Source organism: Macaca mulatta, chromosome 10 (assembly GCF_049350105.2).
Source record: "Macaca mulatta isolate MMU2019108-1 chromosome 10, T2T-MMU8v2.0, whole genome shotgun sequence".
Taxonomy (NCBI): domain Eukaryota; kingdom Metazoa; phylum Chordata; class Mammalia; order Primates; family Cercopithecidae; genus Macaca; species Macaca mulatta.
The window spans coordinates 17,638,173-17,664,833 of record NC_133415.1 but is presented as its reverse complement, the minus strand read 5'-3'; the positions used below and the strand labels follow the sequence as shown (position 1 = coordinate 17,664,833).

The window sequence follows — 26,661 nt, the reverse complement described above, 5'->3', positions numbered from 1 at the left end:
AAGGGCACAAGGCTTGTATGGGGTAGAATGTGGATTCAAACCCAGATCCAGAATCTGTGCCCTGACCCACTAGGACCAGAACAGTGTCTGATCTCGAATGGAACTCAGAAGGTGTGGTGACGCAGCCCACATCCCTCGCCTCTTTTAAAACTTGGTATTCCACCTGCTAACAGAATGCTCTGCTCTCAGGAGCACCTTTAAACATGTATTTCATGGCACAAACAAATTACTCAGATGGGCAGTGGTTTCCATATATCCCATTAGCTCAAATTAAAGTACATTTATATTCATTTTAAGGCTGACCCAGCTCTATAGCAGCAACAGAAATCAGAATAGGAATACCTGGGGTGTCTAGAGTACAAAGCAGGCAGAGTAAAATAAACCTCCTGTCTTACAAAGCTTTTATGTGCTAGGTCATTTCAGTAAGCATTTAATGAGCACATATTGTGTGCCAGCACTGTGTCAGGTAAGCGGGATACAAAAGACACAGACTCAGCCTGGCAGGTGCTCCATCTGGAAGGACATGGAAATGGCCACATTACCATATATCCAGGCAAGTACCAGGACTGAAGTCAGAACAGAGATGCTATTAAAGGACAGAGGAGAGGTATCGAAATCTGCCCAGGTAAATAGCAGATGGCTTTAGAGCATCTGGTACCAGACCTTTATCCTTAATTTCAAGCTTCTTACTTTAAGGCTAATTTAAACATCACTACTACCAACCTCCTTCCCCTGTGGGCACACAAGCGCCCCCGCGCGCGCACACACACACGCGCGCGCACACACACACACACGCACTCCTCTGTCTTCCCTCATTCTCTCCTTTTTTCTTTCTCTCTGCAACTTTTCACTGAAACACTTGATTTTTTCACTGCATGAACCACACTGGTGACCCACAGAACAAATGGCAATATTCATCTAATGATTACTAATCCATAATGAAGTAAATAAAGCTAATTGATGACCTTCAGAAAAAAAAATTTAAGGTCAGAGCCTTGAAGCACTAAAGTTCATAGCTAACTGGCAATGGTGATTAGTGTTAATTCATCTAAACGGTCTCAGCACCAGGAATTCAAGTCTATTTCTAAATCAGCAAAAGAAAAGAAAACAATATTGGTGAAAGGAATGAGGAACTAGGGTGGCAGGAGGTGGGGGTGACAGAGGGGGTTCCTTCGAGTTGAAGAACCCAAAATAGAGCATGCTCTGACATCAACCTTTCAGCCAGTCACTGGTCCACCCACAGAGGCTGGTCACTCCACACAGAGCACACTGTCTTGACTGTCATGTGGCTTAGCAGTAAGAATGCAAACTCTGACGTGACACTGCCTTCATTGCTTGCACTGTGAAATGGGCATGCCAGCATCCACTTCACAGAGTCATTCTCAGGTTCAATGTACCAAAAGTGCTCAGAACCTTCCATGGCACAGAGTAGACACTCAGTCAATGCTATCCATTATTTTTATTATTTCTAGCACGATCTTTGCCATCAAAGAATTTAACACAGTTCCTGAGAAAATACACAGCAGCTGCTATCCATCTTCATCACCACCATCATCATCGCCATTCCCATCATCACCACCAACACCACCACTCCACCAGCAACACACAAGCTGTGGGCACATCCTTTACGCCCTTGAACCTGAGGTTCCTACAGCTATGAAGCAAGTTCCATGAAAATTTACAGACTGAACGCTAAGTGCAGGGCACCCTGAGGGCTGGCTCCAGCTCCCTGGGAGCTGGTCTTATGGAGCACACTGGCAGGAAGAGCCAGAAACCAAGTGAATTTGGAGCATGGTAAAGAGCCATGGCCATGCACGGTGGCTCACGCCTGTCATCCCAGCACTCTGGGAGGCTGAGACGGGTGGATCACCTGAGGTTAGGAGTTCGAGACCAGCCTGGCCAACATAGCAAAACCCTGTCTCTACTAAAAATACAAAAAATTAGCTAGGCATGGTGGCGGACACCTGTAATCCCAGCTACTCGGGAAGCTGAGGCAGGAGAATCGCTTGAACCCATGAGGCGGAGGTTACAGTGAGCCAAGATTGCACCACTGCACTCCAGCCTGGGTGCCAAGAGCAAAATTCTGTCTCCAAAAAAAACAAACAAACAAACAAAAAGGCCATGGAAGTGATCTAGCTGGGAAAACACACAAACAAGCCTCTTACATTAAAATTGGATCCTTTCACCAGAAAGCACACCCACTCACCTCTGCCTGAACCGCCCCCAGCAAGAGGGAGGCCCGGGAGGAGGGTGCAGATTTGACCAGATGATCTGGAGCTGGGTGGCCCTGACAGAGGACACCACCTCATTCCTGGGTGGCCTGACTTTGTATTTGGGTTTATTATTTCTGCCCTGCCCAAAAAAGGCCCTTGGGATCAGGCGTATTTCTTTTTTTAACCCCCCTGGCATGAGCAGCGCACGACAAAGGCACGCCTCAATTAGCTGGAGTGTTCCAGGCCTAATGAGACATGCTGTGGAGTTACTTGTATAGTCTGTTCTGAATGGTGTCAGATGGAGCACTTCCTGCCCCCTGCTGAAAGCCCTGAAGGCCACGTCCCTCCTGGGGCCTTCTGGGAAGCTGAGATGTGAGCGGGCAACACAGGACGGGTGGAAACACGGAGCAGGTGGCACTCAGCGTGCTCGTCTGCCTGGGGTCCAGCCTCTTCACCCACCCAGGAAGGCAGCATGTCACAACCATAGAGCATTGGAAACAACCACTGACCAGGAGCCGACAACGTGCCTCCGTTTACCCATCCACAATGCTCCATCACCAATTCTGGCACTAAAACTTGTATGATCCTTTCTCAGATTCACATGCCATTCTTTATCCTCCCACTGTCTGCTACCTCACATCCTTCCTCCTCCTCCTCCTTTCCACCAGGCCTAGGATCTGCCTCCCATTTGGGTCCTGCCCTGCCCTCCCCTCCATGTCACAAGAAGCCAAACCCAAGTCACTGGTTTCACTTCCCTCCTCCTCCACTGTGGCTCCATCCCCTCTCCTCTCACCTCCCAACCCTGACATTTCTTCCTTCCTCCCCACCTGCCTGTATTCTCTCTTCCTCCCTCCCTCCCTTCCTCCTCCTCCTTTATTCTTCTCCTCCTGTCCTCTATTCTCCTGCCTCCGCTCAGGGAACTTAAATGAGAAAATGGTACATTATTTCCACAGGCCGCTCTTTGCATCCTACCTCTGTCAAACGCAAAACCTCTTCCTTCCTGGCTAACTCGGTCCTTTGTTACAGCCTGCCTGAATCCGAGGACAGGACCTAAGACATGCTGAGGTTAGAGGTTCAAGGGGCCAGGACCACAGGCACGCCTCACCTCAAGGAAACCTCGTGCAGACAAAGGATAGAAAGCTGGTCTTCAGGTTTTGACTTCTCTAAGAGGCTACTGCAACTGTCCTCACTCCCCAGGACACCTCCTCTTCCAGGAGCACACGAGCCGCTGCTTTGATCTGACCTCGCAGCTTGTTCACAAATGTCTCAGGGCATGACTCAAACAGAAAGGCAATGTAACATGTGGCTGCTGAAACGCAGCAATTCGCTCAACGAACTGCAGCTATGTTCATTATTTTAAATGGATTACAAAATAAAGGGTATTTGTCCTGTTTTTACTGCAAGTGTTAGAGTCTGGGGGTATCTTTTTTTGAAATATATTTCATTTTTAGGTAATACATCTTGGGCGAGACACTATTTCCACCCAACAATCGCTGGAAAGTGTGGAGTCAGGTTCCTCTGGGTTCAAATTCCACCTTGGTACTTACTGAACTTAGGCCAGTAACTTAGCCTGTCTGTGCCTCAGTTTCCTTGTCTGTTAAACATGGAATAATAAAGTACCCACCCCAGGAGATCAGTCAGAGGACTGTAACTGACTCCGCCCACATTACACACATGTGTATGGGGAGCCACTGACATGTCAGACGCTATTCCAAGTGCTTTCCACGGATTAATAATTCACACAGCTCTAAAAGGCAGGGACTGCTGCGATCCCCATTTTACAGAAGGTCGGCGAAGTTGAAAAACGTCCAAGATGACATGGCTAAGCAGAGGATACAGGATTCTCCCCAGGCAGTCCAGCTCCAGAGATACACCACTCCCTCTATGAGGTTAGGCCCAGTGGCCAGCAAAGAATAAGCTACTCAACAACTCACTCACGAGGATTATACTAAATATTACTGGCTTCATTTTTATAAGAGCCATTGCCTCCAGATGGGCAATTTTATTTGAGCTTTTGAATTAAATTTCAGACCCGGGGCACTGACCTTCATGTAATAATATGTATCTCTACCCACACCCCACCTCCACCATTCTGGAGAGAAAGCCAGGCTGGGGGAACTGCCTGCTTGCAGCTTTATGGGTCAAGCTGCAGTCTCTGGGCCAAAGAAGCTGGGGGTGTCTCCCTCCCAGAATTGTTGGCAAATCTCTCTGTGGCCAGGGCCAACTGCAGAATGACAGCCACCACCTGTCCCTCTTGACTGGGGAACCGTGGGGGCAGAGGGCTGTGCCACAGAGAGAGCAAAGCTCCTCCTGAATACACATGCCCATCTCCAACGACGCCAAGGAGACTCCAGGCTGAGCAGAGACGGCTCTCCCCAGCCTGCCATGCCTGCTGCATCCCCTGAGCAGTGACTGGTGCTAAACTCCACAGCAACCGACAGGCAGCAGCCCTAGCCATGCCTCACGCCGCAGAGCAGGTGACCGATGAATTTAGCTTGCACTTGGCAGCACAGGGCATTTTCACTTTGGTGGGAGGAAGCCGCCTGGTTTCGTTTAATTGAAAGTTTCCCTCGCCAGTGCCTGAGAGTACCTGTCAGCAGCAGGTGGAGGTGGGAAACACAGGGCAGTGAGAAGCCTGCCTGTCCCACACTCTGACACCTCCGGCAGCCCCACCCAATGGGCTCTGCTAGCCAGGTCACTTCTGCTAGGTGAGGTACAGCCTTCAGTGCCCGGGGGCCAGGAGCATGCTGCATCTGGGATCTGGGATGCAGAGCTATGGGTTCCTCCTCCACAGTTTTCCAGCAGCCACTCCCAGATATGGCTCGGTCCAAAGATCTCAACCCAAATATCCCAATCTTGGGATTTTAGAACAAAATGTCATAGAAGAAAACATAGAGGATGGTCAAGAATGCAGGCTTTGGAGCAAGAAATCTCTGTGTCTGAATCACTGATCTATTCTCTAATCGTGAGACCCAGCAGGAAGCATGGCCTCCGTGGGCCTTAGTTTATCATCTGTGCCATCAACATGGGAACCAGGTTAGAACCCCAGGCCTGGGGATAAAACAGGACTGAAACTAACTGGACCCCCATACCAGTCCCCATGATAACTCCAACCATTAGGATTTGCTCAAAAGTGTGGGCCCACAAAGGTAATTTATGGAGTCACAAATCAGGAGAGCAGATACCCTTGGAGACACAGGGGGCAGTGATGGGAGAGGGGGAGGATGCACTCGGGGTACTGGTAACGTCCTAATTCTTGTTATGGGAGCTGGTGATACAGATGTGTTACCTTTGTGAAAAGTCACCAAGCTGCACACTTATGCTTTCTGTGCTTTGCTGCTGGTATAATATGCTATACTTCTATTTAAAACCAGACTAACACAGGAACAGAAAACCAAGCACTGCATGTTCTCACTCACAAGTGGGAGCTGAACAACGAGAATGCATGGACACAGGGAGGAGAACGACATACAACAGGGCCTGTTGGGGGGTGCGGGGCTAGGGGAGGGAGGGCATTAGGACAAATGCCTAATGCATGCAGGGCTTAAAACCTAGATGACAGGTTGACAGGTGCAGGAAATCACCATGGCACATGCATACCTAAGTAACAAACCTGCACATTCTGCACACGGATCTCAGAACTTAAACTAAAAAAATAAATAAATAAATAAGTAAAATATAAAATACAAATGTACTTTAAAAAAAAAAAAAAAGGCATTGGCGTGGGACATAAAAACTGGCCTTCATGACTGTCCTCGGCTCAGAGCAAGAACTCCATATCTGAACACTCTGGTGGTCATCTCTCCACATAAGCCCCCTTCACCCAGGGCTGTCTTTACAAAACCCATCATCTAATGGTACCACTGTGTTTGCAGATGCCCCAACAACTCTGAGCGATCATCATATCCAGTGACTCCAAAGCATCTTCCCTGCCTTCCACAAGTATTTACTGAGCATCTTCCATGTACCAGAAATGGATCCAGAAGTAAACAAAACTAAGAAAGTCCCTTTAAAAAAAAAAAAAAAAAAAAAAGCTGATTTTATGCATCTGAAGAGAAGGGAAAGGATACCATTTACGGAGGCCCTGCTATGTATAATAATGGTGTCCTGGGTGGTGCATCGGCCGTATAATTTTATCATTAGCACTGTCACGAGGTTCAATCTAGTCAAGGTTATCCCTCCATTTGAGGTATAAACTACCCAGTCTACGCCAAATGGAAGCCCAAAGTCTCCTCCAAAAAACAACATTTTTCCAGTATTTTTTCAGAAACTAGCACAGCAGGCTCTGGAGACAGGTTATTTGGGTTCAAACCTTCATTGTATGACTTCAGGCAAGTTTCTTAATCTCTCTATGCCTCAGTTTTCCCATTTTCAAAATCAGAGAAATCATTACTTCTTAGAATTCTGGAAGGATGCGATATGATGATCCAGGGAAATACTACAGAACCCTTGAAATATAGCTGCTCTGAAGTGAGCCGTGCTATAAATTAAAATCCAGGCCAGGCACAGTGGCTCACGCCTGTAATCCCAGCACTTTGGGAGGCTGAGGAGGGTGGATCACTTGAGGTCAGGAGTTCGAGACCAGCCTGGCCAACGTGGTGAAACCGTGTCTCTATAAAAATACAAAAATCAGTTGGGCGTGGTGGTGCACACCTCTAGTCCCAGCTACTCAAGAGGCTGAGGCACGAGAATCGCTTGAATCCAGGAGGCAGAGGCTGCAGTGAGCCAAAATCATGCCACTCCACTCCAGCCTGAGCAACAGAACAAGACCCTATCTCAAAAAAATAATAAAAATAAAAATAATAAAACAAAATACATACCAGAGTCCAAAGACAGTATGAAATAAAGAGTGTAACATACGAATTTATATATATATATTTTGGTTATGCTGGGCTAAATACAATATATAATTAAATTAATTTTACCTGTTTCTTTTTACCTTTTTAAAAATATGACTACTAAAATATTTAAAATTACATATGTGGTTTATATTGTCCTTTTTTTTTTTTTTTTTTTTTTTTTTTTTGAGACAGAGTCTCGCTCAGTTGCCCAGGCTGGAGTGCAGTGGCGCGATCTCGGCTTACTGCAACCTCCACCTTCCGGTTTCAAGCGATTCTCCTGCCTTAGTCTCCCAAGTAGCTGGGACTATAGGCGCCCGCCACCACGCCCAACTAATTTTTGTATTTTTAGTAGAGACGGGGTTTCACCATATTGGCCAGGCTGGTCTCGAACTCCTGACCTTGTGATCCGCCTGCCTTTGCCTCCCAAAGTGCTGGGATTACAGGCATGAGCCACCACACCTGGCCAGCTTATGTTGTATTTCTATCTGGCACATGCTGTTCTAGCTTACCAAACTGTTTTCCTAAACAAAGGCAATTCCTTTCTCAAAGGAATTTTCAATCCCAGCTCTTCAGAGAAAATGTTACATCTCAATGTATAAATACGTTAACTTCATGGATGCAGAAACTAAACATGAACCTGATGATGTGCCTTGCCTAAGGTCAAGTGGCTAACAAAGGTAAGGCCAGAATCTGACCCCAGATCTAACTCAATGCTGAACTCAGCTCTTTTTGATACTCAACACTCATTTACCTCTACCTCTAAATCTAATCCTTAAAAGAGGGGCTTCTCCAAGCCATCACCCCAGGAAAGACTCCAGAACTAACATTCAATTACTTGTCACTGGGATCACCAATGGGTGGCTGTGTTTAATAGGATAAGAGTGTTTGACAGCTTAAGATATGGTTTTAAAAGAGGGAGGGTAAATGTTTGCAGAGGTATCATCAGGATGCGTGATATTCAGATGCTTTCAATACTTGGCCATAGTGACATTTCTAGTCCTAGTTTCTTTCCTTCTTTTTTTTTTTTTTTTTTTGAGATGGAGTTTCGAGCCCCAGGCTGGAGCCGCAATGGCATGATCTCAGCTCACCGCAACCTCCGCCTCCTAGGTTCAAGCGATTCTCCTGCCTCAGCCTCCCGAGTAGCTGGGATTACAGGCATGCGCCACCACGCCTGGCTAATTTTGCATTTTTAGTAGAGACAGGGTTTCTCTACGATGGCCAGGCTAGTCTCGAACTCCTGACCTCAGGTGATCCGCCCACCTCAGCCTCCCAAAGTGCTGGGATCACAGGCGTGAGCCACCACGCCCGTCTCTTTTCTTCTTATATACAGCACATCAAAGAAAATGGGATGTCTCAAGGCTGTAATGTTCAGGAGGGGCCGCCACCTCCCAAGCACACTAAACTAACATGGAATCCTCCCAAGAGCCCCATGAGACATGGATCTTGCATCCCCACTTGACAGATGATGAAACCACTCCCAGGAAGGTTTACTGATTTGTCCACAGCCACCCAGCTGGTAAGTGGCAGAGCAGACTTCAAACCCAGTCTACACCTAGTCTTCCCACTTAACAACTGCAAATCCACCCTTCATTTTAGGCATCCTGTCTTTGCTCCTCTAGCCCTGCTGTGCTAGAATGTCTTTTCCAATCGACTTATTCTGCCAGGTCTGGCTCTAACCACTTTTTCTTTAAAGCCAATACTGTTCTCTCCCTTTTCCTAAAAGTAATTAACCACTCTTTCCTTTGGTCACCCGTGAACTTGAAACACCATCTGTCCTGTACTCGCCACAGTGTATTAGAATGTGTTGCTTCTATGTCTGCTACCTCCGCAACAGCACGGGCCTCTCTCATAGAAGATGCTGTGCCTAATCCGAGTAGGTATCTTTGGCTGCTGGCACAGTATCAGGTACATGGGCATTACTCAGTAAGTATCTGCCAATTAAATGAAGGCAATAAGCAACCAGCTCATCTTGACACCCTGTTTTTTGTTCTGAGTACCTTTTTCCCAACCGGCTTCACTCTTCTGAATTCTGATGTTCTTCCCCATGGGGGGCTTCGCCACCAATCTGCTTGCATGGAGAGAGGCCAAGTGCGCTGCTTTCAACAAGAACTTGGTAACACCGATTGTCACCTCTCCATTTTTATTAATTGCTGAGTTAATCAAGCACTCCAAATGGTGTCCACCCACGTCAACATGCTCTTATTTCTGCAAGCGTTTCCGGAAGGCCAATAAAACAGGTTTAAGCTGAAGGAAAAGCCAGAATCCCACGGCCTTTTGGTCCCAGCATGATTGCCACATTTTTCCAAATATTTGGGCTCAAGTCAGATCAGACGAAAGAAAGGTCTTGACCAAAATCTCAACCAGCTGCAGCTTCTATGGAGCAAACAGCAGAGCAAACTATGATATACTTTCTCATTTGAACATTCTAACAATCCTGCAAGACTGCCGTTACCATGCCAGCATTCAGAGAAGGAAACTGAGGCTTAACGGAGAAATGTACTATAGTCCACAGCCAGAAGAGACAGAGATAAGGCCCAGACCTTACCAGTGCACAAGTCATGCCCACTCTCTGCCAGGTGGGGCCTGAAGAGTACACTCTTACCTGATCCTGTGGCCTGCCTCATCCTCCCAGACTTAACAACCACGTTCTGGTCATTTCAGCGAAGCAGAGCCACCCCACACAAATAATGCTTTCTTTCCTCCGGGAAAGCTTTGCTAAACCTCCCAGTCATAAGGGACTGAGATGCTTTCTTTCATCTGAATCGTCAACTAGATGTTGCTTTAAATTCCGGGAAAAAAAAAAAATCATATGGATCTTTTCATTCCCTCTGCTCCTCTTACTTTGGACATATATATTAACATAGGTAAATGCTTCTCCCTCACACCTGCCTTGCCGTGTGCCATTCTGCGGACAGCAAACCCAGCAGCAGAGGGACGGAAGCGAGATTCATTTTACACGTGAATGTACTTTTTATTAGAATATATTTTATGTTTAATATACTTTGCATTTATGTTAATGTGCTTTTTCGCCTTCTGATTGCAAAGAATAAATGCTATTCTCCCAAACCGTCCTCTTCCAAATTGTCCTCTTCTACTTAATAAGTAGCTTTTTCAATTTTTTTTTTTTCTTTCAATAAAGATGCCACAGACGCTGCTAGGCCAAAACGCAATGACATTCCCTGACAGGCTCCCATATGGAGAGTCTGACGTTCCAGATGCCTTCTTGTGTACCAGGTTTCCAGAACACAGTTACAGCCCCCCCTGGGGCCACAAAAGAAGCTCTGCACACACAACACGCTGCACGGCTTACTGTCCAGCTCAACACGCAACCTGCTCAAAGCCTGTAGCGGCCCTGGTGCCCCCAGAGGTCCCTGCACTAAATCGCCCAGGCGAAGTCACCTGCTCATTTGGAGAGCTGGAGGACTCAGAGGAAAGGTGAGCATCTGTGAGGGAAGGCTGGTCTAAACCTCATCACCTGGAAAGGATTTTGAGAAATGAAAGGTAAAGAAATAAGAATTATAATTGGCTTTCTCAAATGTGGGTAATAACTTGACCCTTTTTAAAGGAGAAGTGTAGTTAAAAGGCACGTACGAAAATATGTTTCCATGGCAAATTATCACAGCAAAGAATCACAGCCATCTGTTTTTCAGATTCATCAAAATATAAACCCCAATTGGAATAGTTTTGTTTAAATAGTTCCCTCTCCTAAAACATACAAAGTATAGACCCATGGATCTTATTTTGAAAAAGACCCACCTACAGAATATATTTCTCTCATGTTAAGCCTCGGGGATTCAGGAAACAAATTACAATGTCTCACTACAAAGGGTTAAGGAAATAGGAACCCTTAAGTGAGTGATCATCTTCACGAGCCTGAATATGAAAACAGTGGCACACCGGGCTGGTTCTCCAGACACCAGACTAACACTGCAAACCCCTCAGGGCAGTCCGTAACCAGGATGGCCAAACATGGCTCAATGAAAGTCTCCAACAGCACTTTGATAGAGGAGATGAGGTATTAACACCCTTGCCACACCAGCAAATACTATCAATTCTCTTTGCCTTCTATGAAATGATAAAAGGTCAGTAACCTGGGGCAAATGAAATGCCTGTTTCAAGTCAGTGCAGGCTACATCCAAATCATGCCAAGACGCCTCCTCCCCCCATCCAGTTCCCCGCTCGGCAGGATAAAGGGGCAGGGGAGGGAAGCAGAGGCCAGCCAGGAGACCTCTCAGCAGGGGGGCATTGTTAAAGCTTAGGAAAAACACCAAAGATGAAAGGCAGCCTCTCATCAGTAACACTGGAACAGCAAGGCTAATCTTTATCATAGAAGGCAACTGAGACTACAAATAAGGTATTTTGCAAATAAGAGTTTCATACATTCCACAGAGTAATGGGATGCACTGAATTACCTCACCTCAGCATGTCTAGGAAACCCGTGAGATTCGATCATGGGACGACAGGGAAGCATCCCCTGCTTACACAAATGGGCAGAAATCTTAATTTTCTCCTGCCGTTCTCCTGCCTCTGCTACGATTAACTTGAACTCCACGAGCCCCAAATGATGGGGTTTTCAATAGGCTGATGGAGCGCTCTTTTAATTAATCACTCCATAATCCGATTTTCCTCACGTGGGTCTACAAATCACCCCCATCTCTCCACAGATCCAAGAGGCCATGAGACATGACACACAGCTGGACGAATTATGTCGAAAATGGGAAAATTCATCACTTTGGGCCCTGGATGGCAAATAATAACCAAGAATGGGTTAGAAGATTTCTAAAGATATCCTCGGATGCCAATGTCGGAGAAGTCTGTGCGGCAGGAAGCTGCTGTTATCTTTACATTTCAGCCTCGGCAGCTTAAGACCCTTCTGGTGAGATATGATGAAAAAGACCATGCACACACCTCCAGCACCCACAGTGTGGGGGAGCGCTGCTTTGCAAGCAGGCTGATGCTTGGCTACCAGCTTGCAGCCTCCCCAAAAGTTTCGGTATTATTATTTCCATTGCAGAGTCAAGAAAATTAAAGTATAATAAGATAAAGTAACTCAACTCAACCAGGGTCACAGAGAATGCAAGCAACAGAGACCCAGACTCATGTAGTTCTCAAAGCCTTCCAGTACTGCACCCAGGCCCAAGTCACCCTCATCTCCTGCCTGAAGTACAGCCCTCCAAAGTCTCCCTGTTTTGACCTTTGCTACCTGGGGCCAATGCACAACCAAGTAGTAGCCTCGCAATCCTGATAAACATGAATCAGCTCACCTATCTCTTCCAATGCACACCGTGCTCAGGAGACCCAGAACAATTGGGTTCCTCTCTGTCACCCTCTCCCGCTACTTTTCTAGGGGCTTGCTCCCTTCCAGCTTATGTTGTATTTCTATCTGGCACATGCTGTTCTAGCTTACCAAACTGTTTTCCTAAACAAAGGCAATTCCTTTCTCAAAGGAATTTTCAATCCCAGCTCTTCAGAGAAAATGTTACATCTCAATGTATAAATACGTTAACTTCATGGATGCAGAAACTAAACATGAACCTGATGATGTGCCTTGCCTAAGGTCAAGTGGCTAACAAAGGTAAGGCCAGAATCTGACCCCAGATCTAACTCAATGCTGAACTCAGCTCTTTTTGATACTCAACACTCATCTACCTCTACCTCTGTGGTCCCTCTATGGGCAATTAAGAAAGGCCTGAAGGCCTTTGCACTGGCATGGGCCTCGGCTCCTTCCCCAGAAAGCCCCATGACTCATTCCTTTGCCATCTTCAGGCATCTGCTCCAATTACCTCTGCACACCCTCCTGGACCAACCTCTTTAAAACCGCAAACCCTACCCCACTCCTGTCAACACACACACTCCACCCTCCCTCTCTCTCCTTTCTGTATTTTCTTCTCTCCGAGTATTTACCACCACAGGAGACACAGTATGTTTTCCTTATTTTGTGTGTTCGTCTATCTCCCTCTGCCAGAACACAAACTCCATGAAGGCAGGGACTCGTGTCCCTTGGTTTACTAACAGTCCCACAGTACTCAGAACAGTGCCTCATATACAGTAGCGCACAATAAACAGTTGTGTGATGAATCAATGAGAAAAATAAAGACTTGACCCTATCCAAGTCAGGCTGGTCTCTGCCCACTGACCATACCACCTGTCTCCCCTTCAACAAGAATGTCAGCTCATTCAGGGCAGAAACCAAGGCCATGCAACTGGCCTCAGTCAATGCCAGCTTCCTCCGTGTACGAATCATTACTGCAGCTGTCCATCCACGAGCTGGGAACACACGACTTTAAAGCGATTGCACGCTTGCAGGGAACATTATCCTGGGTCACTGTACGTTGACCCTCTTTCCTCTGATGGCATTAACGAGTGTGCTCTTCACACACGGCTGTCATTCAGGGTGAGTCAGTGAGGGAGAAGTAGCCCACTTATCAAATCCCACTTCTCTTCTGAGGCCCCCACATTGTGCCAGCCCCCACATTGTGCCAGCCCACGCAAAGGGCCTGACTATGGGAAGGCATGTGCCACATCCAAGGGACTGTCAGTTTGGCTGGAATGTCACAACTATGCAGGGAATCTGTGGGAGACCGGGCAAGACCAGATTGGGGAGGCCCTGAAAGGCCAGATGCCACCATCCCGCGGAGCTGCCAGATTCTCGAGGTCACCGCTTGCACTGCGGAGGGCCGGCAACCCCGCCTTTAATCTGCCTGCCCAGGGAAGGAAATCCTCCACCTCCTGCAAATCACCCTCTTAGTGGCATGCATGCACTTACTCCAAAAGTCAACCTTTGTCTGCAAAGGACAATGACAGGAGCGACCCTAGGTTTCCTGATGGCACAAATCAACCTCCCCTCCTGTTCTCTGAAGCCCAAGCTTCCTGCAGCTTCTGAGATGCCTGCCAAGCACACAAAGGCGGAGTCACCCTGAGCCCATGATGGCACCAATAGCACATGTATTTGTGAGGCTTTCCAGGGGGGAAAAAAATTAGTAAAAGGGCAGGTAAAATCTTCAGAAGAATACGAACAATTACTGGAACTTGTTTAAATGCTGAGTTAGGCAGTTTTTAAATGATAACTCACTTCATCCTAACGCTCTGATTAAACATTATCATCCTCATTTTGCCCATGAAGAAACTAAGGCTCATCTGATAAGTAATCGACACGAGCCAGGAGGTGACAGCCCTCGCTTTCAAACCTAGGTTTACATGGCACAAGGGTGTGTGTTCCACAGGCGATCCCACACTTCCTAATACCAATGACTCGATCGCTTTTTAAGTTGCTGAAAATATAATTACATTGCTACTGAGCCACTTTATTTCAAGCTGATATCTTAGCCAACCCTCTGTGGAGGGGGCAGCTCCAACTCCAGCCTCTAAGACTTCATCCCAGGAGTAGAACTGGGATACACACCAGTACTTCAGATGGCTAAATACACGTGAAGTCCCAAGCCCCAAGTTCACACCAATCCCCCTAAACCTCGGTCTGTTCATCTGCAAAAATAGGAATGTTTATGTCATATCAACATCATAAGGCTGCCTTAAGGAACTACTGAAATTGACAGAGCAATACGAAGCTTGTTACTATGATTTATAGACTCTGAAAGGCTATTAAAACAAAGAATTATAATGAAAACTAGTGAGTGACACCCATTCATAGGTCTCACTGCAGGTAGAAGCAGCTCAGCTACCCTCCAGATGAAACACCCACGCTACAACTTCCTATTCACCTTCCGCTGGAGCCCAGGTTTCTCATAAAATGTCATAAAAGATGTGGCCTGGCATGGTGACTCATACCTATAATCCTAACATTTTGGGAGGCCGAGGCAGGTGGATCACTTAAGGCCAGGAGTTCGAGACCAGCCTGGCCAACATGGCAAAACTCCATCCCTACCAAAAAATACAAAAATTAGCCAGGCGTGGTGGCGTTCCTATAATCCCAGTTACTGGGGAAACTGGAGTATGAGAATTGCTTGAAACTGGGAGGCAGAGATTGCAGTGAGCCGAGATCATGCCACAGCACTCCAGCCTGGGTGACAGAGTGAGACTCTGGTCAATAAATAAATAAAATAAAATAAAATAAAATAAAATAAAATAAAATAAAATAAAATAAAATATGTGAGCCCCAGGAAGGGTATCGCTGAATTAGAACTTCCCCCTGTCAGCATCTCAGGTAACCACGCAGCCAAGCTGAGATGCAGGCTAGATCCATGGAAGCCAGCCCACAGCAATCCTGCTCCCTGGTGCTCAGTAAGGACCCAATAAAGTCCCACTTCCCATTTTCCTCTCCTACACTTGGGGGCTCAGACACTTCCTGCTTAGGTCCTCCAGCCCTCCTACAGGATGTTCCTGGGACTTGTATGACTAGGGGGCACATTTACAGAAAAGAAACTGGCAGAGAATCTAGTTTGGGCTTAAATTGTTTTTATTCCTATGTTATTTAAACATTTAAGTGGGCTGGGCACCGTGGCTCATGCCTGTAATCCCAGCACTTTGGGAGGCCAAGGCGGGTGAATCACTTAAGCCAGGAGTTCAAGACCAGCCTGGCCATCATGACGAAACCCCGTCTCTACTAAAAATAGAAAAATTAGCAGGACATGGTGGCCCATGCCTGTAATCCCAGCTATTTAGGGGGCTGAGGCAGGAGAATTGCTTGAACTCAGGAGGTTGCAGTGAGCCAAGATCATGCACCTGGACAACAGAGTGAGATTCTGCCCAAAAAAAGAAAAAAAAAGGAAGGAAGGAAGGAAGGGAGGGAAGGGGAGGGGAGGGGAAGGGAGGGGAGAAAGAAAAGAAAAACATCTAAGACATTAAAATTAAAAAAGTATTTGTATAGTAAATGTTTATTGAGCACCAAGTACCAGGTACTGCACTCACCACTGCAGGACACAGTGGCAAGGAAAATGATAAAAAGACATTCCTGGCTCTCGTGAAGCTTCCAGTCCAGCAGGGAAGAAAGAAAGGAATGTGAACATCCCATAAAAGCCTTTAAAGTCAACTGGGAAAAGTGCCCTGCAGGGCTTTACAAATACAGAAGGCAAGTTTTGACCTGGGCGAGGTGGTGAGAGAAGGCTGAAAAAGCGCTAATAAAACAGAGACCCGGGTCAGAGCAGGGGTTATCAAGGCTGGGGTGGGGAAGTGAAGGAAACAGAATTCCAAGTGAAAAGAACAGCACGTGAACACCGAATGAGGTCTGCTGTGGTCTGAATACCTATGTCCCCCCAGAAATTGCTTTGTCAAAATCCTACCCCACAATGTGATGGTATTATTAGAAGGTGGCTCCTTTGGGAGGTATTCACACCATGAAGGTGGAGTCTTCGAGAATGGGATTACTGCCATTAAAACAGAAACACCAGAGAGCTCCCTTGCCTCTCCTTTCAGGTGGAGACACAATGAGAAGGCCAAGAGACAGCAGGCCCTCAGCAGGTGCTGAATCTGCTGGTATCCTGATCTTGGAATTCCCACATTCCAGCACTGGAATGCATAAGCTTGTGTTATTTAAAAGTCACCCGGCCGGGCGCAGTGGCTCACAGCTGTAATCCTGGCACTTTGGGAGGCCGAGGCAGGTGGATAACCTGAGGTTAGGAGCTTGAGATCAGCCTAACCAACATGGTGAAACCCTGTCTCTACTACAAATACAAAAATCAGCCAGGCGTGGTGGTGGGTGCCTCGGGAGGTTGAGGCAGGAGAATTGCTTGAACCCGGAAGTGGAGGTTGCGGTGAGCTGAGATCGTGCCGTTGCACTCCAGCCTGGGTGACAAGAGCAAGATTCCATCTCACAAAAAAAAAAAAAAAAAAAGTCACCTAGTTGATGGTATTTTTACTTCAGCAGCCTGAACAGACTAGGACAAGGTTCTCATGCCTACGATTTTTGCTCTAAAACAATCATGAAATCAAAACAAACTTCCAAGGTTCTTTTTGAAGATCAATGCCAACGCAAGCTTCAGTGGACGCAACATACGCTTGTTTCTATTCCCCTGATCTAAACCACCACTTCCCAGGGGGAGTAGGGTCCGCTTTGCTCAGGCTGGCCAGGTTCTCCTGAAGATGGCGGCCCCACCCTGTGCATGGAGCTCATTCCGTCGCTCCTTCCCAACGTGGACAGCACTGTAGGACCACCAATGCTCCCGTTCCAGTCAGGCCCCTCTGCACTTCCTTCTCTTTCTTCAATTGAAGAGGCACCACTTTGTACCAAAGCAATGCCTCACTGGTACAAAGCCAGGGCCAGTATTTGGTTATAAGTGGTCACATTCATGACCCAGAAGATGCTTATATTAATTTTAGATGACATCAAAATGTCAATTTTTATTAAACTAAATGAAAAAAAAAGTAATAAAAAAAAAGTCTTACAGAACATCCATGGGCCCATGAAGGAACACTGTTTGAGAAACAAACTCCTTCCTCCCTTCCATTTTGTCACCATCTTTTATGACCTCAAGAAAATCCCTTCCTTCTGCATTTGCAAATGCCCTTCCATTTCCCTTCCAACCAAGAAAAGATGTGGACATGGTGGACAACTGTGCTAATAAAGCTCGTGATAAAGAGTATTCGTATCACACACAGGGGAGCTGGGTAACATTTATGGAGCCCCAACTACCTACAAAGCACCTTCGAACATATCCTCACACAGGCCGGGTGCGGTGGCTCACCCCTGTAATCCCAGCACTTTGGGAGGATGAGGTGGGTGGATCACCTGAGATCAGGACTTAGAAACCAGTCTGGGCAACATGGCGAAACCCCATCTCTACTAAAAATACAAAAAATTAGCCAAGCGTGGTGGTGTGTGCCTGTAATCCCAGCTACTCGGGAGGGTGAAGCACAAGAATCACTTGAACCCAGAAGGCAGAGGCTGCAGAGAGCCGAGATCGCACCACTGCACTCCAGCCTGAGCAACAGGTCAAGACTTCGTCTCGGTAACAAAACAAAAAACAAATATATCTTCATACAACACTCACGGGTCTTGTAAAATACTTCATCCCCTTTAGAGACGAGGAGACGGGTGGTTTTTGAGTAACTTACTTAAAGTCAGTTACACATTTAAGTTCCTGACGTAAATCAACATGTGCCTGACCCTAAAGCAGGATATCACCTCACTTCCCCAAAAGAAAGCACATACTGTAATCTGAAATCAAAATTTGCACAATAAATAACAGATGCCACCTGCCCCTAAAATTCTTACCAAGCTCCCTTCAGAAGCGTCTTCATTCTCCTTTTAATTTCGTGAGATTTTTCTCAAGCCCCCTCACTCAATAGAAATGAAAAAGATTCTTATTCTACTGTATTGTCTTCCGTTTTAATTGTCAGGTTTGCAAGTGCATCTGTCTGACAATTTTCGTGGCAAAGGTCCAGGAAGCTCCCTCCTGGGCTAGGCAGACTTCTGCACACCGGCAGCATTTCTTAGCGCCATTTATGACATCTTTTTCAATGAGAGAAAAGAACGTGTGTCTTTTGGAGCCCATCCATTCATAAGTTTGAGATTCTGGAGCTGGAATAATACATATCTGGAAATTTTGCAAAATGGTTTCCTTAAATAGATCTTTCATTCTTGGTCCCTTCTAAAGTCTAGCAGAGGCATAAGTCGGGCTCTTCTCAAACAGGGACTCTGTTCAATCAACTCACGCCAAGACCACTGATTGGGAACACCCAACATGGGGAGGCAGGCTCTGGGTCTGGTGTTTGCAGGGGTCCCAGGGGGGCTCATGGGCAGGAAACAAAGGAAACGCAGGCAATACTCACGGAGGCACCTACAAGGGGATGGGGTCATTTGAACCAGGTCTTGAAGGGAGAGTGGTCTGGAGTGATGAGAATATAGGGGAGGGGAGAAGTGAATGAAAATGTATTCATTCATTCATGATTTTCTGAGTGTTCAGTGAGGGAAGGATATGAAGCTCGGTGCCAGAAACACAATGTGAACCAGGAAAACGGAAAAGGCCCCCGCCCTTGTGTAGTGCGAAACCTCATAGGATAGACAGATGAGGAACATACAGACAAATACAAACTACCAGCCATGTCAGTGCTGAATGGGAGGCCCCAGGTTTCTGCCCCCGCATAAGCGGGGAGCCAGGCCAGGGCCCTGCCAAGCCCTCCCAGCCCAGCTGGCCCACTGGTTCTTCAGCTCTGGGAAAGAGCAATGACAGTGGTCTGAAGACAGAGGGGAACTAGCGACCCGTGTGCACCTGCCACATTCTAGGAACACAGCTACTATAGCTTCAGGGTTAAGTTAATAATTCTGGTGTTCAAATCCTAGTTTCTCCCCTACTCAGCTCTGTAACCCTAAGCAAGTTACCAAACTCCACAATGCCTCAGATGCAAGGCGGGGCTCACACTCCTGTTTGTTCCATCTTAGGGTTTTCTGTGAGGATTTAAAATGTCAAATGAATTCATTCATATAGAGGCTAAAAAGAGTGCTTGGCACAGTAGCTGGTGCTTTAAAAAAAAAAATGAGCTTTTTTTCTTATTTTTTTCAAATTAACCCGCACGGCAATTCTAGGAGGCATATTTTATCTCTGTTTCACAATTGAAAAAACTGAGGCTCAAAAAGCTGCAAGAAATGAAAAAAACTGAGGCTCAAAATGCTGCAACAGAACTTCACCAAAATCTCACAGGTACGTGCCGGAGTCTGAGTCAAGTTGAGAATCATCAAAAAACTGTTTCAACAACCAAGAATCACTGCACATAATGCTGTCAAGGTTTAAACTACAACAAGCTATTTCCAATGTATTTTACATCTGTAAAATTTCCAGATCTATTCAAAAGGACCATGACCTTCGTGATAAGCCAGCCCTCATAGGCAACAATTCCTCAGCTTCTTTAGGACAGAGTGGGTCATAATTTTGGGGTGGGGATGGGGCGGGGTAGGGGGGGGTGTGCTGCCTCAGTTTCCCTAAAGCAACAAGCATTAGGCAGGTGGAAACAAGAGGTTATGAGACTATAGAGACTCAAGTGTTTATGGTTTACTGGGCATAGCTGCTCAGAGATTTACTGCCCTCGTGCCAAGGCATGCAACAGCTCACAACAACAAACATTTACAACTGAGCACCTACCTGTCCCCGAAGCTACCCTGGGCTCCATATGGTTCTGTGCATATGGGAAGCTGTATATGGTTCTGCAAACTCTCGTCTCCTCAACAGGCAGGCCCCTTGCTTCCCCCTTGCCTCATTCAGATCCCTCATTTGAGACTCATTTCAGAGTTCACCAGTTCCAGAAACATTATCTTTCGAGGCTGAATCAAGAGGCTCTCCTCTGTGCTCTACCAAATGCCTATAAAAATTTCCAATATCTCCACCGCTAAACTTGCCCCTTTGTTTTACAGCAATTAGTCCAGAAATTCATTTCCTTACCGGCTATGACTTCCATATGGACATGGAAGAAGCCATTATTCCTTTTTAAAAGATTTATTCACTTTTTGTTGAACAAAAACATCTTTTTGAGCAACTACTATGTGCAAGGCACCATGCTATGTGCTAGCCACAAAAAAAAAATAAATAAATAAAAATTTAAATACAGTACTGAGAGGATGCCATCCTAGTAGGAGAGACAGGTGCAGGAAGAAGAATGAGAATATGATGTTACTGCATGACCTTAGCAAGTAACTTACCCTTCTCTGGCTTGGTTAATTTACCTGGGAAATTGACCCAACATTAGTACCTGCAACTCTTAAGACGATGAGGAGGATTACATGAGATCATAACTATAAAATGCTTAGCAAACACATTCCTGGCACACAGTACAGAGACCAAATACATGCAGGGTAAAATTCTTTGTGATAAGCAATGTAAATGTTGGCTATTTTCAAAAGGAAATGTTCTCTGACAGCAACTTAGCTTTAAGTTGTAAGAGTCTGGTTTGGGTTCATCCAAAGTCAATAGAAATTTAATGGAAAGTTGGCATCGATGCATTGGCTGTGATGAAATCGACTTTGAAATATCACGTATTTTGAACTCACAATCCTAGTCGGATAGGATCCTAGTCGGATAGGATCCTAGTCTAATAGTTTCTCTATTCTCAACTTCGACAACATCATCTAAAAATGCCTCCTCAAAAGCCGTTCCCACCACAGGTCCTTTCTTAAGACTTTTCGTACCTTCTCGACCATGTACGAGAGTTCACAATCTTGTCCTGGCCTTCTCACCACCCTCGCAAAACTATAAAGCTTCTTTCAAACAGGATTCATGTCTGAATCACATTAGTAACCCACCACATCAGTCATTCGTTGCATAATAATGCTACCTAATGAATCATCCCAAAACCAGTGTCTTGAGGTAATGATCACTTATCTCCAGTCATGCACCTGCAGGTCAGCTGGGACTTGGCTGATCTAGACTGGGCTTGGTATCTCACTGACGGCCCATGAATTGGCTGCGTGTCTCTGCTCCCCTTTCCTACCCCTCTTCTGACCAGCAGCTGGCAGGGCACACTTTTTGTGGCCAAGGCAGGGACACACAAAAAAGCAGAAATGCTCAAGATCTTTTAAGGCATAGGCTTAAAACTGGCATACCATCCCCTCCACCTCATACTTCAGGCCAAAGCAAGTCACGTGGTGAAACTCAAAGTCGAAAGTCAAAGGAGCTGGGTAGGAATTCAGAAAGGTGTGAAGATTTGAGGCCATGAATGCAATCAGCCTATCACATCCACCACTCAGGTGCTTCATGCATATAAAATGATCATCTGGCTCTGAATAAATGAACAAATGAATAAATGAAAGAAGACTGACTATATTTCACAGCCTGGTCAAGACACATGCCAGTTTCACTAGCAGCCACTGTGAATTCTAAAGGTGGTACAACAGTGGCACCCTCGTTAAATATTAGTTTGCTACAGGTCCCTAGACTCCACTGTACTTTAGTGGAAGAGGCAGCATTTCAAAAATTTGTATGTTCACAGTGTTATTTTTTCATGGATCTCCGATTATGAAAGAAATAAATATTCCCTTTCACACACAAGAGCCCGTGTGCAGGCACACATCATGCCCTATTTCTCAAAAAAGAAAAATGCAACACTGCTTGGCATATGTGGAGTGAGGGAAGGGGATATAAAGGGAGAAGGTGAATAGGTGACTTTGAATCCAACCTACAGTGGTTAATTTACATTTAACTATCTAGCTGAGACTAGGAGTTCGGCAGAAGCACATTAAATTCTGCGAACTTATGAAACGATGCATTATTGAAGCCACAGCGGGAGGAAAGGACTCGGTTTAGAAGACATAAAAGACTAAAACTGGCAGAAGTGTCATCTTCCATTACAAAGTAACTGCTAAAGAAAATACATTTTAATTGAGAAAGAATACACCAGCTCCAAAAGGGTAGGTAAAACAAAACGTATCCACAGCACTGTCCCCCTTCCTCTTCCCACCACCCCAGTAAATCCTGCAGTTCCTCCTGGAACTCAACCAAGGAATAAATCTTAAACTATTCTATGTCCTTTCTGGATCCACTAACACTAGTAGAGGCCACCATTTACTCCATTCACTCAACAAATATTTATTGAGAGTCCTCTATGCCTGAGACACAAAAAGAGAGAAACCCTGCCATCATCATCAGCTCACATTCAGATAAACGCACAGCATATTAACAAATGGTGATGCTACAGGGAAAAAACAGAGCAGGGTAAAGAAGGCAAGGGTGGCGTTATCGGAGAGCCACAAATTTAAATACGGTGAAAATTACCAAGTGTTTCACCTCCGTAAATGACCTTAAGGCTTCTGTGCTTCAACTTTCTAAAGCTGTTGAAATCAATCATTAATTTAAGTGGTACAGGTAAACCATCACATCACTCATTCTAGCAGACACAAATATTGTGTCCCCACCCACAAGGTGTTTGCAATCTAATCCCTCTCATCGAGTGGTATTCAGGTCACATGGGAACACCACAAATCCCACGTTTAACCATGAACTCTAAGCAATGACAAAAGGCAGTCCATGCGTGCATATTATTATTATTTATTTTTTTTTTGGAGATGGAGTCTCCCTCTGTCGCCCAGGCTGGAGTGCAGTGGCGCGATCTCAGCTCACTGCAAGCTCCACCTCCGGGGTTTACGCCATTCTCCTGCCTCAGCCTCCCGAGTAGCTGGGACTACAGGCGCCCGCTACCTCGCCCGGCTAGTTTTTTGTATTTTTTAGTAGAGACGGGGTTTCACCATGTTAGCCAGGATGGTCTCGATCTCCTGACCTCGTGATCCGCCCGTCTCGGCCTCCCAAAGTGCTGGGATTACAGGCTTGAGCCACCGCGCCCAGCCGCGTGCATATTATTAAGGCCCACTGAATGTCACAAGTCTCACAGGGCACCTCTACCCCTTTCACTACATGTTGAATAGGAAGTGCATTGAAGGCACTGAAGATGCGGGAAATCTATCAATTCCACAGGAGAAGCACGAGCAGGCCTCACTGGGTCCCCAAACTGGGCTCCCGGCCCTGAAGACCTGGATGCTCTAAGGGTCAACTCCCCTCCCCATCTGGAGGATGACCCCGTGAGCACTCAGGGTCACCCTCTAGATGGCGAGGGAGGTTGCGCTGTGGGTCCGAGCCCCGCCCTTATCCTAAGGCTGTGTCTTCTCTACTTCCTCCTCAGCCTGTACCATATGGAGGCCTCCTTCCCAGTGTTCTAAATCTTGGCCACCTATGCAGATCTCCTGGGGAGTTTTTGATCCTGGTCCCCAGGATGCATCACAAACCATTAAAATCACTATTTCTAGGGGTGGATCCCAGACATCAGCACCAGTTAAAGCTTTCCAGAGAATTCCATTACACATCCTAAGTGAGATCCACTGTGGACCCCTACTCCACTCACTAGCGTGGCTACCCCAGCTGTAACCTTATTCCTGACCCCCTTGTCTCCTCTCCTTATTTCAATTTGAGGCTTTAGTTGTGTCCCCTACCCAACACTGTCCCACTGCTGTCCCTCAGAATGAATTATCAGAAAACTCTGAGTAGCCTCCATGTGCAGCAACTCTATTTTTCAAACAAAACTGGGACATGGGAGCTGGCAGAAACACTACTGTGCTCTTCCGAGGCAGTGGCCCCAGGCAAGTTAGGACTGGGCTTTGGAGTTCTCATCCTCGTCTGGACCCATACCTGGTCTGAGGTCACACATGTGACCTAGAGAGCTCCCTAGAGAACTAGAAGCAAGTCACATGTGTGTGACCTCCTACAAGGAAATGAACCTCATTTGGTCTTAGTGTGCTCCTCTGTAAGTCAAGCACCATGACAGCCACTTCATCAGGCTGTTGGGATAACACAATGAGAATCATGAATCAAGCATCTGACATTCAGGAGATGCTCAAAAAATGGCAGCAGTGCTTCTCCATTTGTTATATGGGAGCCAGTCCAGGAAGAGCTTATATACCAAAGTGGAATATCTGGGACAGTTTAATGGTTTATGGGGATAACAAATGGGGCAGAGTATTTGAAATTAGAGCCACCCTAGAAAATCTGATTACTGATCACCTGTATTTTGTGTCATGAACCTTATACTGGAGAGGCAAGTGGGGATGCTGTGGGGGATGGGGAAGAGAGCACACCCGTACAGAGGTGGGCAGAAATGGCACCCTCAGTCTGTGGATGGGACACACAAACCGGAAACCAGAGAGAGCAGGAAGGCACAGGGAGGACGAATTGGCTCTAACAATGAATGCATTTGAGCATAAACAGAAAACAGAAAAGCAGGCCATCTGCCCACTCACAGAGGACAAGAGAAGGAGATGGTAGACCTGAGGTGACCAGAGTGGAAAACTAGGATGGAATGGACTCAGGCAGGTCTCCTGGGAGGCTACATATTAGTTATCTATTGCTGTGTAACAAACTGTCACAAAGTTGATGGCTCAAAACAGCACACATTCATTATTTCACAGTTCCTATAGCTCAGTGTGAGCCTGAGCATGGCTTAGCTGTGTCTGTGGTTCAAGTATCTCATAAGGCTACAGCCAAGGTGTCCCCAAAGGGCTCTGGGGCCGAATCCACCTGCAACCTCCCTCCTGTGCTGGCAGAATTCATCTCCTTGTGCCTGAGGTCCTTGCCTTCTTGCTGGCTGTCAGCAGGGGTCACCCTCTGCTCCTCAAAGCCACCCACAGTTCCTTGCCACGTGGGCTCCCCCAACATGCCAACTTCATCAAGCCAAGAAGGAAATCCTTTAGGGCAAGTCTGCTACAAAGATGGGGTCTTATATAAGGAAACGTAATCACAGAAGTGACATCCTTCGCCTCTGCTATGGTCTTGTTAGAAGCAAGTCACAAGTCCCTTGCACACCCAAGTGAAAGGGACTACACAAGAACACATCAGAAGGTGAGGATCATGAGGGCCAACTTAGAGTCTGCCTGCCAAAGATACCTTATTTCACTGTAGTAAAATACACTTCACATAAAACTAACAATTTTACCCATTTTTAAGGGAACAGTTCAGTAGAATCACATTCATATTTTTGTGTAACCATTACCAACGCCCACCTCCAGAACTGTTTCATCTTCCCAAACTGAAACTCCGTCCGCCTTAAAAGCTCACTCCCAATTCTCTCCCTCCCCTAGTCCCTGGAAGTCACCATTTTACTTTCTGTTTCTACAAATTTGACTACTGTAGGGACTTTACAGAAGTGGAATGATATATATTTATCTTTTTAATGACTGACTCATTTAACTCAGCATCATGTCCTCAAAGTTCATCCATGTTGTCGCATGTGACAGGATTTCCTTCCTTTTTAAGGCTGAATAATATTCCATTGTATGTCTATACCACATGGTGTTTAGCCTTTCCATTGATGAACACTTGAGTGGCTTCCACATTTTGGCTACTGTGAATGACACTGCTATGAACATGGGTATGCAACTATCTCTTTAGAACTGTGCCTTCAACTCTTTTGGGTATATACTCAGCAGTAGAACTGCTGGATCTTACGGTACCAGGGGCACATCTGAGGCCAAAGTATACCGTGTACTGGGGTCCAGTGGCTTGGGAGCCTGTTAAAACTTTTGACAGAGGCATAGGAAAGTAAAGGGTGCCCGGGTGACTGAGAGCAACGTCCTAATTGTTAGCACCATCTCTCCCTCAATGATGCCGTCATCTTGCTAGAACGTGCAAACTTCACAGTGTCCGTAGCACTCCATCTACTGAGGCCCTAGCGACGCTGACCCCTTCCGCTCCCAGCTCCCACCCCTGGTGTGCTTGACTTTCGCTGCTGCTCCTGCATTTTAAAGGAGTCTTTTTCAGTTACACTGTTTGAGTTTTCCGTAATTAGATACTCACTTGTTCTCTCTCAGTATTCAGAATGAAAGCAATGCTCTCTCCCAGCTGTGCTAGAGGGGCCAAGTGTCAGATGCAACCCAGCACAGCACCTTCCCCGCCGACCAGACCTGATGGTGGGATATCAGAGAGAGGGCCTCAAAGAGAGGAAACACACGTGCTGCCCTGGAAAAGAGTTGAAGCTGCTTTTCCGGTTATCGCCCCTGTCTCTCACTTCCTGGATTTCTTCACCCCAACGTTAGCAAATCAGAGACAGTTTTGCAGGAAGGAGGGCCAGTCATGCCTCCTTTGTGGAGCTCCCTGGAGAGCTTCCACCTCCCCCTTCCCTCAAAGCCCAGGAAGAAGCTGAAATGAAAGCCTCAGGTTGACTCACTCACAACTGTTGAATCCCAC

The 26,661-nt window shown here is 46.4% G+C and overlaps 1 protein-coding gene across 18 annotated transcripts in view; it reads right to left on the bottom strand.

Annotated features, from left to right (window-relative positions):
* The window catches only part of LARGE1 (LARGE xylosyl- and glucuronyltransferase 1), a 634,395-nt gene that overhangs the window by 582,327 nt on the left and 25,407 nt on the right, over window positions 1-26,661 (bottom strand). The window contains exon 1 of one of the 18 annotated variants that reach the window (XM_077948917.1): window positions 9,657-9,781. The gene's annotated coding sequence lies outside the window, so the exon portion shown is untranslated. 18 annotated transcript variants of the gene reach the window in all.